This window comes from Neodiprion lecontei, chromosome 5 (assembly GCF_021901455.1).
Source record: "Neodiprion lecontei isolate iyNeoLeco1 chromosome 5, iyNeoLeco1.1, whole genome shotgun sequence".
NCBI classification, from domain to species: domain Eukaryota; kingdom Metazoa; phylum Arthropoda; class Insecta; order Hymenoptera; family Diprionidae; genus Neodiprion; species Neodiprion lecontei.
Genome location: NC_060264.1, coordinates 25,838,597 through 25,853,486, shown reverse-complemented (window position 1 = coordinate 25,853,486; position 14,890 = coordinate 25,838,597). Strand labels below are relative to the sequence as shown.

Below are 14,890 nucleotides of genomic sequence, written 5' to 3'. Positions count from 1 at the left end.
TTTAGGTACACTTGAGGACAATGAATCTGAGACGGATAATTTTTTACACTAGACAGTTACGTTGGCAACACGGAGAAACCTACAGCGCCACAGTCGGCCGAGCGCGAAACTAACTCAGTCTCGATAAACGTAACGCAATCCATGACCGTCGAATCTAACCTAAGAATATCGCGGGGATAATGACTTGTTGGATTGGCACGTATTCTAAGGTTAGATTCGACGGTCATGGGTTGTGTTACGTTTATTGAGATTGAGTTTGTTTCGCGCTCGGCCGAGTATGGCGCTGTAGGTTTCTCAGTGTTGCCAACGTAACTGTCGAGTGTAAAAAATGATCCGTCTCAGATTCATTGTCCCCAAGTGTACACGAGTGTAGACGCAAGCTCGTCACGGCTAGCTGGCCACCCATCCGCACCCACGCGTCTACCACCCTACCACCCTACACCCATGGTGAGGTGTGGATCAACGTCGTCTCTGACCGTTAACGAGGGGTAGGTTGTACAGGCGATATCCGTCGCACACGCCTCGTCCTTGTCCTGATCCTAATCCCGATATCCTCGCCTCCGCCAATTTGTGAGATGAGGATGAGGAGGAGGAAAGACGCTACCCTGAATTCCGGGTTGCATTTGCGCGTGTGGATGCGGGAGACGGAAAATGCCAGGTGGCCACCAAGCGGCGCGAGATCCATCCTCCTCTCTCTCTATCTCTTTCTCCCTCTCCTCCGCATCTCGCAAGAGAGAGAGAGAGAGAGAGAGAGAGAGAGACTTAGAATAAGTGTCACGCGGCGCGGCGTCTTGCGACGTATTCTCGTCTCTTTCCTTCTCTCATTCCTTTTATTCCTCTATCCCGCTCCAGACTTTGACTTCTTTCCAAAGTCGTCAACTACCACGAGTCACGGCTACGTTCCTCCTCCTCGTCCTCCTACTACACCGGATATCCGCTCATCTCACCCCCTCGACAATCTCTTCTACGCAGAGCTCCCCTGCGGCAGCAGAAGCAGCGGCATAAGCATCGGCCAGGGGTCCGGGAGGAAAAAATTCTCCTACATTATACACCCGTGGTATAATAACTTTATTGAATTTTTTCACAAAACCTTCAATGATTCCTTTCCCGATATCTCACTGCTATGGGTACCAACGCATTTTGTACGGTGTCTACCTACTTGACCATTTCCCGGTTTTTTCCCCAGACGAAAATAGACATTTTTCCAGGACTCGTTTTCAACCTAACTTGACAAAAAAAAAACAAAAAAGAACTCACTTTTTTTCACGCAAATTAGTTAAAAAGTAGACATCGTAATTTAAAACATTCCAATATTTCTTTCAGTTCAATTTTGCTTCGACTCAATTACCAAATGTATCAATAAACAGTCAAATTTCGAGATGACTATCGAAAGATTAGGATTAGCCATTCCTTAAAAAAACACGAAAGTAGAAACATCGATCTAAGAGTATCAACTGTTTTTAGTACTAATTTGTATTTTTCATCTATTTTGCAGAGTACTCAACATCAATTGAAACAATTTTTAAATTTCCACAAAAAACAATACTTTTCGTCACTTATACCGTTTTCACGCCAAGCCCCTCAATTGCCTCGCAGATAATAATTTTCTACGTTTGAAATAATCGTACAGTAGCGATGAAGAGAATAAAAAAAATTTCTAGAACCAATCCTGCATTCCTTGACCTTTCCCGATTTTTCTAGACACCCTTATATCGCTAATTCTCCGCAAATTCTATGCATTGACGTACAACAAATTTTATTCTTCTTCTTCTCACTCTTCCGCGTGATCTATCTATCATCTGTTCTCACGATCCTGCGCTAGTGACTTTAATACTGGTTAACACCACAATTATTTGAATCATATTTCTCATCCAGTGTGCGCAGGTATAACAACGTGTCAGGGTAAATAAATATCAATTTTCGCAACTCAATGTCTCTCCTTAGATTCTTCTCTCGCACGCTACACGTCTGTGTAATATTATACCTATGTATTAATTCAGTTTACCGGTCCCCTTACTCGAGTTTGTTCATTGACGCGTTTCAACGTCGCGTCGTCGTCAACGATGTAGGGTAAAATTTTTCTACATTTTTCTTTTCCTTTTTGTTGTAATTTTTTTTTTTTTTTTTCTTTTTTCTTCTTTTTTTTACCTATGATATTTTATTTTGTTCACGCTTTGTGATATTCATTTTTATTATATACGGGTAAAAAAATCACCTCAACAACAACAACACCAACAACAAAGAAGATACTAAAATGTAAGATGTACCTTTCAGGATGGCGTGAGAATACAAACTACGGATGAACAGGAAATTGATCATTGATCAACAGGAAATATTTCTCACACAAGTATTGCAATATATCAAATAAGTGTGAATGTATGTGTATATAGTGGTTTGAATAAGGATTCTCGTATAGTGATTTTGAAGATTTAGGTGATTCTGTTTTGACGAAATTGTTCCTTTGGTACATGGTCGATGACAATGATTATGTAACGTAACAACGATTGTAATAAAAGCGAAAATTCCCGTATAATTCACGTATTTTCCAGCCTACTTACGAAATCCCTTTCAATTCCCGATTATCGAGGGAAATCTACCCGTCGCTTGACACCCTGTAATATACAGGCACACGAAATGTACGAAGACATAACACGGCCGTTCGTTCGATTAATTGCCTATACAATTCACATCCGCTTTCCCTGCTCCGGGTCTCAAGCCCGCAGCGTTTTACGCGCGATACGAGAGGAAAAGTGTGGCACAGGCCATTTCGATTTTACGCTTTCAGGACGTATAGGATACATACAATATACATATGTATTGTGTATGCGTGTATTGTACCTGAAGTGAAAGAAATATGTTAAATATGTTCAAGAAGAATGAGAAATAAAGAAAACAATCAACTAGAAACACACTTTTGTTTTTCGGGGATGAAGTAATTGGGTATCGTACAGAGGGCTAAAAACCGAGATGACGTTAACCACTGTGTTTTATTTGTAGTTTTTTTTTTTTTTTTTTTCTTTTTTTTTTACCTATTTGATTTGTGGTATTGACGCGTTTATTGAATATTATCAATGGGAAGCTTTAAAACCACGGGTTACGGCCAAGGGGTAAAACAGCAGGTTGAATTCATGTGTCAATAGGTTTTTGAATTAGTTCTAATTCGCCTAAATAACGAAACTTGACTGAGAAATCACCAAGTTATGAAAAATTGAGTGAAATCGATTTGAATTAGTTCGGATTTGTGTCGAAGAGAAAATATAGTTAAATAAAAATTGAAACACTGTGAAACACGCTTGAATTAGAATGGATTAACGAGAATGACGAGGAAAAAAAAAAAAAAACGAAATTCATGAATTGCAATGAATTAAGTTGAATCGAAGAAATTTATCCGAATTAAAAAAATTAATTTGAAATTAAAAAAAAAAAAAATTAAATCGAATTAAATGCATCGATTTAAATTTATTGAACCGATAAAAATTATTGTGTCAGTCGAATCTCGAGTTATTTCCCCCTCGGTTACGTCAATGTATTTTTCAATATACATATAGAAATTTCGACCTGTCCCATAGCATCGTCACCAAGTTACACATGTAAACACACACACACACACACAGTTACAAACACAAACAGAGACAAATACCGACGCGAACGTATATATTTCGCGATGAATAATCTACGAGGCACTTCGACCTAGATAACACACACACACACACACGCATATATACGAGTGTATATAATATATGTATATATATATATATATATAATATAGATAATAGATATATATACACCTTGACCCGGCACCGGGAGTTCGCGCAGTTGGCTCGGTACCAGGATCTCTGAACATTGAGTGGCGAAGCGAAGCGGATGAAAACGAAGAAAGAAGAAGAAGAAGAAGAAGGCCACAACAGCAGGTCTGGTTTGCGTTACACAAATCGCGTCGTTGAGGAACGCGGGAGGACATCACGCGTATTATACGTGTTTATATATACGTATATAAGGTACCCTCTGCCTGGACGATCGCATTTATATCACTATACACACCCATACACATAGAATACACGAGGAAAGGTAAGCGCAGCAGCAGGTTCCTACAATGGTAGAAAAAAAATAGAGGCAAATTTTTAGTAAACGCCTATACCCGTTCATCTACGCACGTAATATACATATATAGTATGATAATTGAAAAAGTTTCACTACTTAAACTCCGCGTTGCAGGCATATACATGTAGACTAGCATATACATAGGAGAATAATTATACACACGCATGCTGCAGGCTAATGATTCGTAAACTGACAGTGTTAATCGAAACTTTGGTAAGTGAGTAAGAAAGTACGTGTGCATCAAATATTGCCACAGACGTATGCGTATGCGTACGCGTGTGTGATACGGTATACAGTTAACGATCGAAGCGTTAGTGTCGAATTTGCGATAGAAAATTGGCCCCACTTATTAAGTATCACTCCTAATTGGTACGCTTTAGTGAAACGGCTGATTACGGCGGTGTCGTGGAAGTGTAAATGCTAATCACTTTATTTCTTTCCGCAATTTCCTTGCATTTCCCGTTAGCGTACGTACGTGAGTACGTGTAATTACATCCTACCTTTAATTACACGCGTGAACTAAGTACACAACGTATGATATACGGATGCGGGGCAATTATGCGAGTGCACTTTGCACTCCTTTCTCAAACGAAAACTCTCCTCGTATCGCTACCAATTATCAATTTTACGATACATCTGTACGAGCCGTTACGTTTTCTTCGGTATTGTTCGTTCGGATCGTTTCAGTGCGGATTCGGTTTTGTTTCTTCATTCGTTCGTACAAAGGTGGCGGCGTTTCAGCGTTCGGGCAGGTAAAAAGAAAAACAACGTTGTGTACTGTAGAACGAGTTGAATGGAATGGGGCGATTCGAAAATTGGTCAATTCGATCGTTATAATTGTTGCCTAACATCGTTCGAATGGATTTCATTGAGAATCTTCTCTTTGTCGTTGAAGTGTGGTTCTGAAAGTACGATCGATTCGATTTTTTTTTTTTTTTTTTCTTTTTAATTAAATTAAAATCAACTTTCCGAATCATTGTTTTACAGTAACGTTGTCTTTATTTTGTTTCCCTCTTCGGCACTATCGTATCGCGAAAATTCGGCAGCGGATAATTGAAAATAAAGTATAAGAGTGAGTATGGTGGAAAAGAAACAGAGAATATCAAATAAGATCGAAACAGTAATTTGTGGAGACGATAAAGAAGACGAAGAAGGAGGAGGACTTTGAAACTATGACGCGACGCCGACGACGACGGCTTTTTAATGCACAAAATAGAACCGACAATCGCGTAAAAAACGGCGAAAAGAGAAGCACGAGTAGAGGCGGAACGGCGAGGATAAGAAGAATAGGAAAAACGATTCCAGGAGGAACGCCCCGTTATAATTTAATCGAAGAAAATTCACTCAATAACTGATCGATTGATGAATGCAATGCAATGCAATGTAATGCAATGTACCTATATAATGTTGTTTCACGTATACACGAATTGATGCAAGTAATAAAGTGAGAGGAAAAACGAAAACACAAATCGATGACTTGGCGAAATGAGATGAAGGAAAATGAGGCGCGAGATTTCAGAAGTAATAATAAAAGAAAAAAAAAAAAAAAGGAATAAAATCTTGAAATAAAAACTAACGGAGTTGAATGTCGTGTCATGCGCGTGGGAGTTGATACGATGTCACACGTGTACCATGCACGTATGTACGTGTATGTATATCGTAGGTATACGATCGAAGGATAAAGATGGTCAAGGTACGAAGAGATGACAGAGAAGAAGAAGAAGACGAAAAATATGAACACGTGGACCGCGATGTTGCAGCTACACTTGGCGTCGCGAGCATGATACTGAATCAGTGAATTTTCCTTTTGTCAACCTCTGTTTTTTGTCTTCCACTTCTTTGTTTGTCGGAAACGATACGTTCACGGGTGAAAAATTTAAGATCGATTGTAATAAAGCGAAGAAAAAGGGTTACAGAAGCTTTCCTTTCAATCTGTGTCCGATTACAATATCGGAGTATAAAATAACGATAACCGATGTACGTGTAATGAAACATCTACGACAATACATACGCGATGTAATATAAAAGTGACCATAGGTAACATGTACGATATTATCAAGTTGCATTAGCTACGAACGGCAAACTGAGTCTGCAGGTTCGTCGTCAAGGCTTTGATTATAAATCGTTTTCGTGTTTGTCGATTCTTATCGTAAATTTTTTTCATTTTATACATATATATATTGAGTCTTTCGACAGAAGAAGAAGAAGAAGAAGAAGATGAAGACGACTGAAAGGGAGAGAAAGACAGATATATATATATATATATATATATAAAGACGAGAGTGTAGATCAAACATACGTACATGTATTATACACGATATTTGTGTACACGCGTAGAAAGGAGAAAGAACGAGATATTGTATGCAGAGCGATGTTAAAGCAAGAGAGAGAGAGAGAGAGAGAGAGAGAGAGAGAGGGATTCGTGGACTACAATTTTAGCACGTATGAAGTATTAACAAACCGGGGGAAAAGGTACCAAAAATAATCCCTCTTCGATGAGAGAGTGAGAGAGGTAGGGAGAGGTTGGGGGGGGGGAGAAGGAGGAGGAGGAGGAGGAGGAGAAATAAATCGGGGGTTTGCCCGCTACTGTGTTGCTTGCGATGCTGATGCTGATGCCGGTTATATCGCGCTACACTGTTTAACTTCTCGGTGTTGCCCCGCCGCGCTCTTCTTCTTCTTCTTCTTCTTCATCTTCTTCTTCTTCTTCTGCTTCTTCTTCTTCTTCTTCTTCCGCAGGGGGTTATATAGCTCAGACTAACGGCGGAAAACCGTCAGAGTGATTCGTTGGCTACGCACGCGGATCTCTCCCTACAAAACTTGTTACACCTCTTGCGCACGTTTCACACGGATATATATATATATATATGTGTATATATATATATTACACAGACGCGAGATAATCTAAAAATCGGAGAAAGGATAAATAAATAAATAAAATTCGTTAAAGGAGCGAGAGGGAGAGGGCGAGGGGGGGGGGGGGGAGAAACGGAAAAAAAAAACAAACGAGAAGGAAAAAAAAAAAGAAAAATATAAGGAAATCGATCGTTACAAATCATCGTCCGTCAGCATCGTTCGACAATCGTTATAACTACGTACATTTACTACATTGTATACCGAAGTGGCATGCATCTTGACATAATGTTTCGTGATTAATAAACTTCACCTTTCGTTCACGAAGACTGTACCCGAGGACCTCATTGTAACCGATCTCGATATCCGTTTAAGTTATTTGTTTTTTCGTTTGTATGACAAAGAGGGAAAGGGAAGGAGGGAGGGAGGGAGAGAGAGAGAGAGAGAGAGAGAAAGTGGCGACAAAAAAAAAAAAAAGAAAGCAAAAATGAAGAATGACGGAAAGAAAAGGAAGGTAGGGTGTCGTGTGATCGTACGATGTATCGAAAATCGGTATTACGTAATTCCGTCAAACGTAAACGTTGTATAATAATCGAGTGATCTCGTGGTCCCCAAGCAGCGCGGCATCGGGTAATCCGTAGAGCAGTAACGGCACGATTTTGATACGGATATAAATTTAAAAAAAAAAAAAAAACCCAAAAAAACCAAAGAAAAAAAGGAATAATTCCGAAAAGAAGTTTAAGCCGCTTCGGCCGATCGTCGAATTAAGGCAAGACTTCGTTACGTTGCACCTAAATGGTATAATATACGATATTCCGATCGTTCGACTTTGCAGTGTTATTTATGTGTTTATTGTAAAATATACGTATGCGCGTATGTGTGTGTGTGCGTGTGCGTGTTTGTACGTGCGAAATGATAATAGACGAAGAAATTCGCGAGTCAGTTATTTTTGTGGCACATCGGTATCTCGGTACACCGGACACAAGATCATGAGGAGCCCGAGATGATGTTGATGTTGATGATGACGATGACGATGCTGATGACGATGATGATGATGATGATGATGATGAGAAGCAAAAGCAACTGTGCGGATAGGATGGAAGTAAGTATGGAAGAGCAGCAAGTCAGGCAGGCAAGGCAGTCAGGCAGTCAGTAGTCAGTCAGTCAGTCTCAGGCAAGCTGTAGGACTTACCTCTGCTGTTTTTAGACCTCCACTCCCAGAACTGCACGGACGGAGCGCCAAGCCAAAACCAAAATACCACCAATATAGCGCGGGGGCACCGCCGCCGACTAACCTAGCTGACGCGCGCGATGGCGGCGCCCCGACGACGGACGTCGCGACGCCCCATCCCTCCCTCCTACCCCCCCACCCCCCCGCCCCCCCGCCACCTCCTCCTCCCCTCCCCGCGAAGTTACTCGCGCTCTATCCCACCACGAAAACCTTCTTCATCTTCTTATTCTTCTTCTTTACCCCGCCCCCTATCTCACTTCTCCTTTTTTTTTTTTTTTCCAAATATTGTACGTACACACACACATATATATATATATATGATGTATGAACGGATTTTTTGAATCGTCGAAAGAATCACGGGGAGTAGATAAAAACGCAGGACAAGCTTCTGTCTTGTTTGTTTGTCCTTTTCCTTAACGTGTTTTGCTTACTTTTGTTTTTAGCAATTATTTTCTCTTTCTCTCTCTCTCTCTCTCTCTCTCTCTTTTTGCGAATTGGCGGAAAAACCGTGAAAATCGTATACATATACCTAATATACGTACTACTAGCAGACCGTTGCGGTTCTGCTAGTCTGATGTTTTCGAATGCTTCTTTGCGCAGGCAAAACTATCTGCGTAGTTTTACCTACTTCTAACATCGTAGACGCAGACGTGTTACACTGAGAAAAATTCATTTGTTACGGTAACTAGAAGAATTCGGTAAAACAGGTATCGTTAAAAAAACTGTTTGAACATTGTTGGAATTAAGAAAAACGAGGTACGCCTAAACATTTTGCGCTATCGTCGATCCTTTTTTTGGTTATCGCAACGCGAAATCAGTTTCTGAGGTTTACTCTGCGTTTTTTAGTTAAACAAGGCTTTAACGTTAATTTATTGTTGCACAAGCGTTAAATTTTCGCAACAGTTGCAAGAAAATATAGCAACAGCGATCGTAATGAGAAAGAATAGCAACTGATACTAGAAATCTAATTTTCATTTTCTACCTAGAACTACATTTTTCGATAGTGGTAAAAAATGAAAATAGTCAAGGACTCAGCGGTAACCGGAACTGAAAATTTCTCTCAGCGCATGCTCTTCGCGGACAGTTTTTTGTAGAGCTCGTTGAAAACTTAAAAACTTTTGGACGTAACTTTTCACCATCTGTAAGAGTTCGTAGTAAGCGTGTCATCCCGTTCAGACTTGGTTTACAAATATCGTTATACCTCGAAAATTAATCAACTCGTAAAGGAATAAAGTCTAAATCCTGGCCAGACGTTGTAGCTATCCACAGAGAAAAAAAGAATCAAAATCGGATCGGTAGTTTTGGAGTTACAAGCGAACGTACGAATGGACAGACTGAGAGACGCTGAGTTTTGTACACGTAGAGAAGAGAAGAGATTCGACAAAATCCTCATCCGGACTCGATGTGGGAACGGACACGAAAGAGTGAAAAAGAAAAAAGAAAAAAATGAGAGAGAGAGAGAGAGAAAAGAAAAACGTACAGAAATATAAGTTAGTGTCGTTTGAGATTATAATTTTATCCATACAGATCCAAGAGATTAGAGATTCAAGTTGATTTCATGGATTTTTATTTACAAAGAACGTAAAAAGAAATATTAAACGAACATTTATTTCTATTGTCAGTTTAATCGGAACTTTTTTTTTTACCTCTGAGTTCAAGTTAAAACAGAGATAACGTGAAATTATTCAAAGGTTTAAAATCTCAAATCTGTAGGACTCCGCGACATGTCGATGGACCGGATTTCTTGGAAAATTCTTTGAAATGTTTGACCTTTGCAAAAGAGGGTAAATAAAAGAGAAAAAAAAAAGAAGAAGAAGAAGAGAAATTGACGATGAATATTATCCCACGTAATACCGAGATATGATAAGCTTTAGACACCATTTCCTTGAGAGGATAAAATCCCGAACTTTTCATCCTCCCTCCTCCCCTTGAGAAAATGACCAACATATAACGCATTGAAACTTTCCAAATAAAAACATTCAAACCTCCCCATTTTCCCAAAAACTGAAGTCTAATTGATGCCTTATTTTTATTAACCAAAAAAAGAATACCTCGCATCTTTAGAAACGTCCGAAATTTAGGTAAAACCATGGTAAAGAAAGCATAATTTTATTTTGAAAAGTTAACTCCTTCGAAGAACATTGTAAAATTTCGCAGTAACGATATTTTCACCAACTTTTCGTCAAGTCAACGTTGCTAAACGAAGTAACCAACAATTTACAGGATTATCATGCCGCCGGAAGAAAAAAAGTTTGCTTCGTTTAAAATTCGAACAATTCTGTGATTTCGAAGAGATGCGATGTTTCCTTAATTTTTTATTCTTCGTGAATCTATGATTCGTGACTTGAAACCGAATCGTGGTAAAAAAAAATAAAAAAAATTCAAAAAAGGTCAATAACGTTCCTTTCGATGTACAGATTCTAAAATATTGTTCAATTTCCCAAAAAAAACTTGTTCAAAGAAATAATATCAAAACGCACCAGGTTTTCCTTTCATCGGCTATCGTTGATAAAGCTAATTTTTTCACTTTCAGCCATCGTAAAAAAAAAAAAAAAAAAAAAAAAAAATTGAAAATAGTTAGACGCACGGTAAGAGAAGCGTAAGCGCAATGCAGCTTGTGGAAATTTCTCTTATTAGCGGCGAGAGCCGAGGAAAGGGAAGAGAAAACGTCGCGTTGCACCTTTTAAACCCCTGACAACGTCGGATATACACAAGGTGTACATACCGCACGACGTATCGGAAGACGGGGATTGGAAGCCCCGTGTATAATGCATTCCAGCCAGCATAACGAAGATTGAAATTGTTCGAAAATAGGATCAAGATTGATCTCAACCATCGGACATTTACAGGGTAGCCGATATCGCTGAGTGATATAAGGTATACCTATAGCTACAACTTCGTAATAATTGATGCTGCATAATCGAATGAACGGCACCGGCACCGTTATATAATACATATATATATATATATATATATACGTACATGCATGTGTATGTATAGGTATATGTAAGCTGAGCGATATGCAGTCGCGGAATCACAGCGTTGTGCTAAAAATTTCATCCAACGACGAAGACGACGATGCGGATATGCTCCAATATCCATGCGCAGGTACGTGAACGTACAGGGTGGGCCCAACAAGAAAGAAATGGGACCGATTTGTGATGCGAATAAAACTGAAACGCGTCGAAATTAGATGAAAGAATTTAGTCATTTAGCGTTTGAAAATATGGTAAAACCTTTGTTCGTTGTTGAGATACGGCGCTCTTGAAATGTTTGGTTCTGAAACGGTTTCTGGGAGTCTGAAAAAAAAAAAAATTAACAACGAAAAATGTTCGACTCAATTTTCTTTCGTAATTGTGATTCCAAGATTAATTCTAGCGTTTTAAAAATTCTCACGAGATCTTCTTGTAGAATTAGAATAGAAAACACGAGCTTCGATGTGAAAATTCGGTGTTAGGAACGACGTCGTGAAAAAAAAGTCGGCTGTAAACGATATCAGGAACTTGATCGAAATTGATTCAGCCAATGACAAACTATCAGCCGCCAGTCGGATGTAACGAACATTTTAGATTTTTCGAGATGGCGTTACGGCTGACATTTTTTATATCGGTTAATCGATTAGAACGTCACATTTTCAGTCGTCGGAGAGAATTTGTCAGCGATCCGTGAAAGTTGATGTCACGTCGCCTGTTCTTTTTGCCCTTACTTCCGAGGAAAAACCGTCGATTCGCGATTTTGAAAACGTCTGAAATTTAGTAAGCCGAAATAAAGCAAAGCACAATCATATTTCTAAATCGTGGTGCCTTAACAATCATTGTAAAGTTAAGAAAATAGTGATTTTTTCACAAACGTTTCGTTACGATAACGTTACTAACCAACTTCAACCCCGTTTCTGGTAGTAGTAACCGTAAATGGTGGACACGTTGAACCGAATAATTATTAGAAAAGTTTTAAATATTAAAAATTAAAGAAATAAATGAAACGCACAGTGTTATAAATTTTTCTCAATCACTCGAACCAAAACAAATTCAATCCTTGAATCATAATTTGAGATCAAAGTTACGTCGAACATTCTTTAATATTAAATATTTCGTCAGTCTCCCAGCGACTTTTTAAAAACCCGATATTCAAGAGCGTGTATCTCGGCAGCGAATGAAGATTTTTCAGATTTTCTCACGCGATACGAAAGATTGATTTTCCTACTTTCAAGCAAAATAACGCAATCAAAAATCGGTCAACGCGCTCGTTATTTACTCACGTCGGTAAAATCGTTCCCGTTTTTTTAATGCCCACCCTGTAAATGTACACACGTGAATTTGCCAAATGACGCACGATTCTCGTATTATATACGTGTATTATGACGTCTGCGGAACACTGCAAGGTGGGATAATCGTCTCAATTTTCCGCTTCCCGTTGAAAATTATTTCAGACTTTTATCGAACGAGGAAGAATTTTCAACCTGACGAAAATTTCATGCAGATGTAAAAAGGATTGATTAACGCGAGATAATGTGGATCGAATAATCGTGTGCGATTATACACGATATATAAGTATATAATAAATACTTAAACCTTGTTGTATCGTAATTATGTACATATTATTACGGCGATGATGTATTATAATAGGCAGCAGAGATTAAAGTGATACGACAAAGAGCGTTCGAAAATAGAAGCATCTCAAGTAGGTATCTATATAATCGCGAAAAGCATCTCCACTCTCCTTTTCCTGCGTCTTCTTCTTCTTATTCTTCTTCTTTTTCTTCTCCTCTTATATCTTATCTCGAAACTGATTCCGAGTGTTTGTTCGGTTACGACAGCTTTAATAATTTGGCGAAAAATTGTACGAATGAAAGGTATTAAAATACCGAGGTGTGATATTTTTAGACAATATCATACAAGCATATACATTATATATGTATAACCGAGTGACCTATAACCCGTTAATTCTTTCCATAACTGTACGACACCGCGTTATGTGTATATATATACTCCTATTTGACAGTTATACGATACTAGCCGCGGTTAAATTGACGTACAGGTATAACCTCTCAGCTTTACTCCAGGCATCCAGGTTATAGATATATACGTAAGCGGCGTTATTAAATCATTGAACAAATTAAATCACAAGGATGCTCGAAATAAACTTGGTTTAACCGTCGTGTCGATCTCTCTCTCTCTCTCTCCTCTCTTTATACATATATTATATATATATATATATATATATTAATAAACGAGTTAAGGGGTATTTTGTTGTACATAACATGTTATACAATTTAGGTGATAATGCAGGGTTTTATAAGTTGAAATTTAAAGACTTGATTGGTATGAATAATAAGCAGAGATGATTGCAAGTGAATCAAAAAGATCAACGATCCAAGATAAGTTTAACCATATTTCAACAATTTCAATAATCTTACTTCACTTCAAAACTCCAGTCCCAATCCATGTGCGTACTATTACGAAACTCGAACGATTCGAGGTATAAATTTCAAAGTTCCACGAGATATTTCGACAAGTTCGTGTAACTTCTAAGACTCCAAAGATCATCCGTGATTTGCAGAATCGAACGATTTCGCACGTTTTTGTTTTTGTTTCCAGGTGATTTGAATATTTCAATCATTCCGCGCGTGAGTGGAAAATTGCATCGGTTTTTGCGAATTGTAAATTAAAGAAGGTCGAACGATTGCGGAAAATGATGTCTGAAATCGCAAGATATTAATTGACTTCAATATCTTATTTCGTGGTTTTGTTGACGTCTAGTCTATCAAGTGATATCCAATGATTTCTCAGCATTCCGGCTAATGATCTCAAATGGCTTCCCAATCATTATTTTTCGACTAATTTCCGCGTCATTCTATCCGTTCTGATAATTCCCGCGAAAATCGCGTAGAAAATCAGTCTAAATCAATGGAAATCATTGGGAAACTGAAATGTTTCAATGAAAATCAGTAAACAAATCACACGAAATCGATCTCAATGATTCAATGAATACAGAATCTCCGTCACGAAATTCCCTGACTTTTCCAGGTTTTCGAGACCAAAAAAACTTTATAACTTTCCCTGAGCGATTGGTATAAAATTGGCTATAGAAAATTGATGATAACGGTGAATAAAATTACACACGTTAAACGAATAAATAATTTCGGTTATATGATTCATATAATATTGTAACGTTTCAAGACGTTACGGAATAAATACAGGTCCGCGAGCTTATTCGTAGAATCAATTAAAGGCGAAAATAAAATATCGAGGAAATGCTTTTTATCGCATAGTAAATAATTTTCGGTCTAAATTCTGAAACAGGACTGTTTTTACAACAATGCCGCTCGACGCGGCAGCAACCTTATTCGTTTCAACGCGACACAAAACGTTTATAAACTTCTTTTCATCTACGATGACTACCAGGATCATTAAAAAGTGAGAGGTAAAACGGTCGATTTCACCCTTTGCGACAACATTATATCAACATTATATCTACATACGATATGATCCAAATGTCCGCGGGGATTACGAAACGATTTCAAAGAATGTATGAAAAAAAAAAATATATATATATATATACATATGTACATTCAATCTCGCTATAGTTTCAAAATTTTTTCGCACAATTTTGTTTTCCACCTCTCCTCCTCGTTCCTCTTCGCGCATTTTCAACATACGTACATGCATATACACATAATAATACGGCTTCAATTCGGCACGCGCCACT

General features: G+C 38.4%; 1 protein-coding gene and 1 long non-coding RNA gene across 10 annotated transcripts in view; one reads left to right on the top strand and one right to left on the bottom strand.

Moving 5' to 3' along the window:
* Window positions 1–14,890, bottom strand: part of LOC107218020 (myocyte-specific enhancer factor 2) — a 55,658-nt gene that overhangs the window by 24,166 nt on the left and 16,602 nt on the right. Inside the window, exon 1 of one of the 9 annotated variants that reach the window (XM_046742415.1) lies at window positions 8,144–8,266. The exons of the other annotated variants lie outside the window; for them this stretch is intronic. The gene's annotated coding sequence lies outside the window, so the exon portion shown is untranslated. Of the gene's footprint in view, window positions 1–8,143; window positions 8,267–14,890 lie in introns of those variants that run through there. 9 annotated transcript variants of the gene reach the window in all.
* Window positions 10,734–12,844, top strand: LOC124294853. Its single transcript, XR_006904800.1, has 3 exons — window positions 10,734–11,059; window positions 11,183–11,290; window positions 12,612–12,844. It is a non-coding gene; the product is annotated as an uncharacterized LOC124294853 (long non-coding RNA).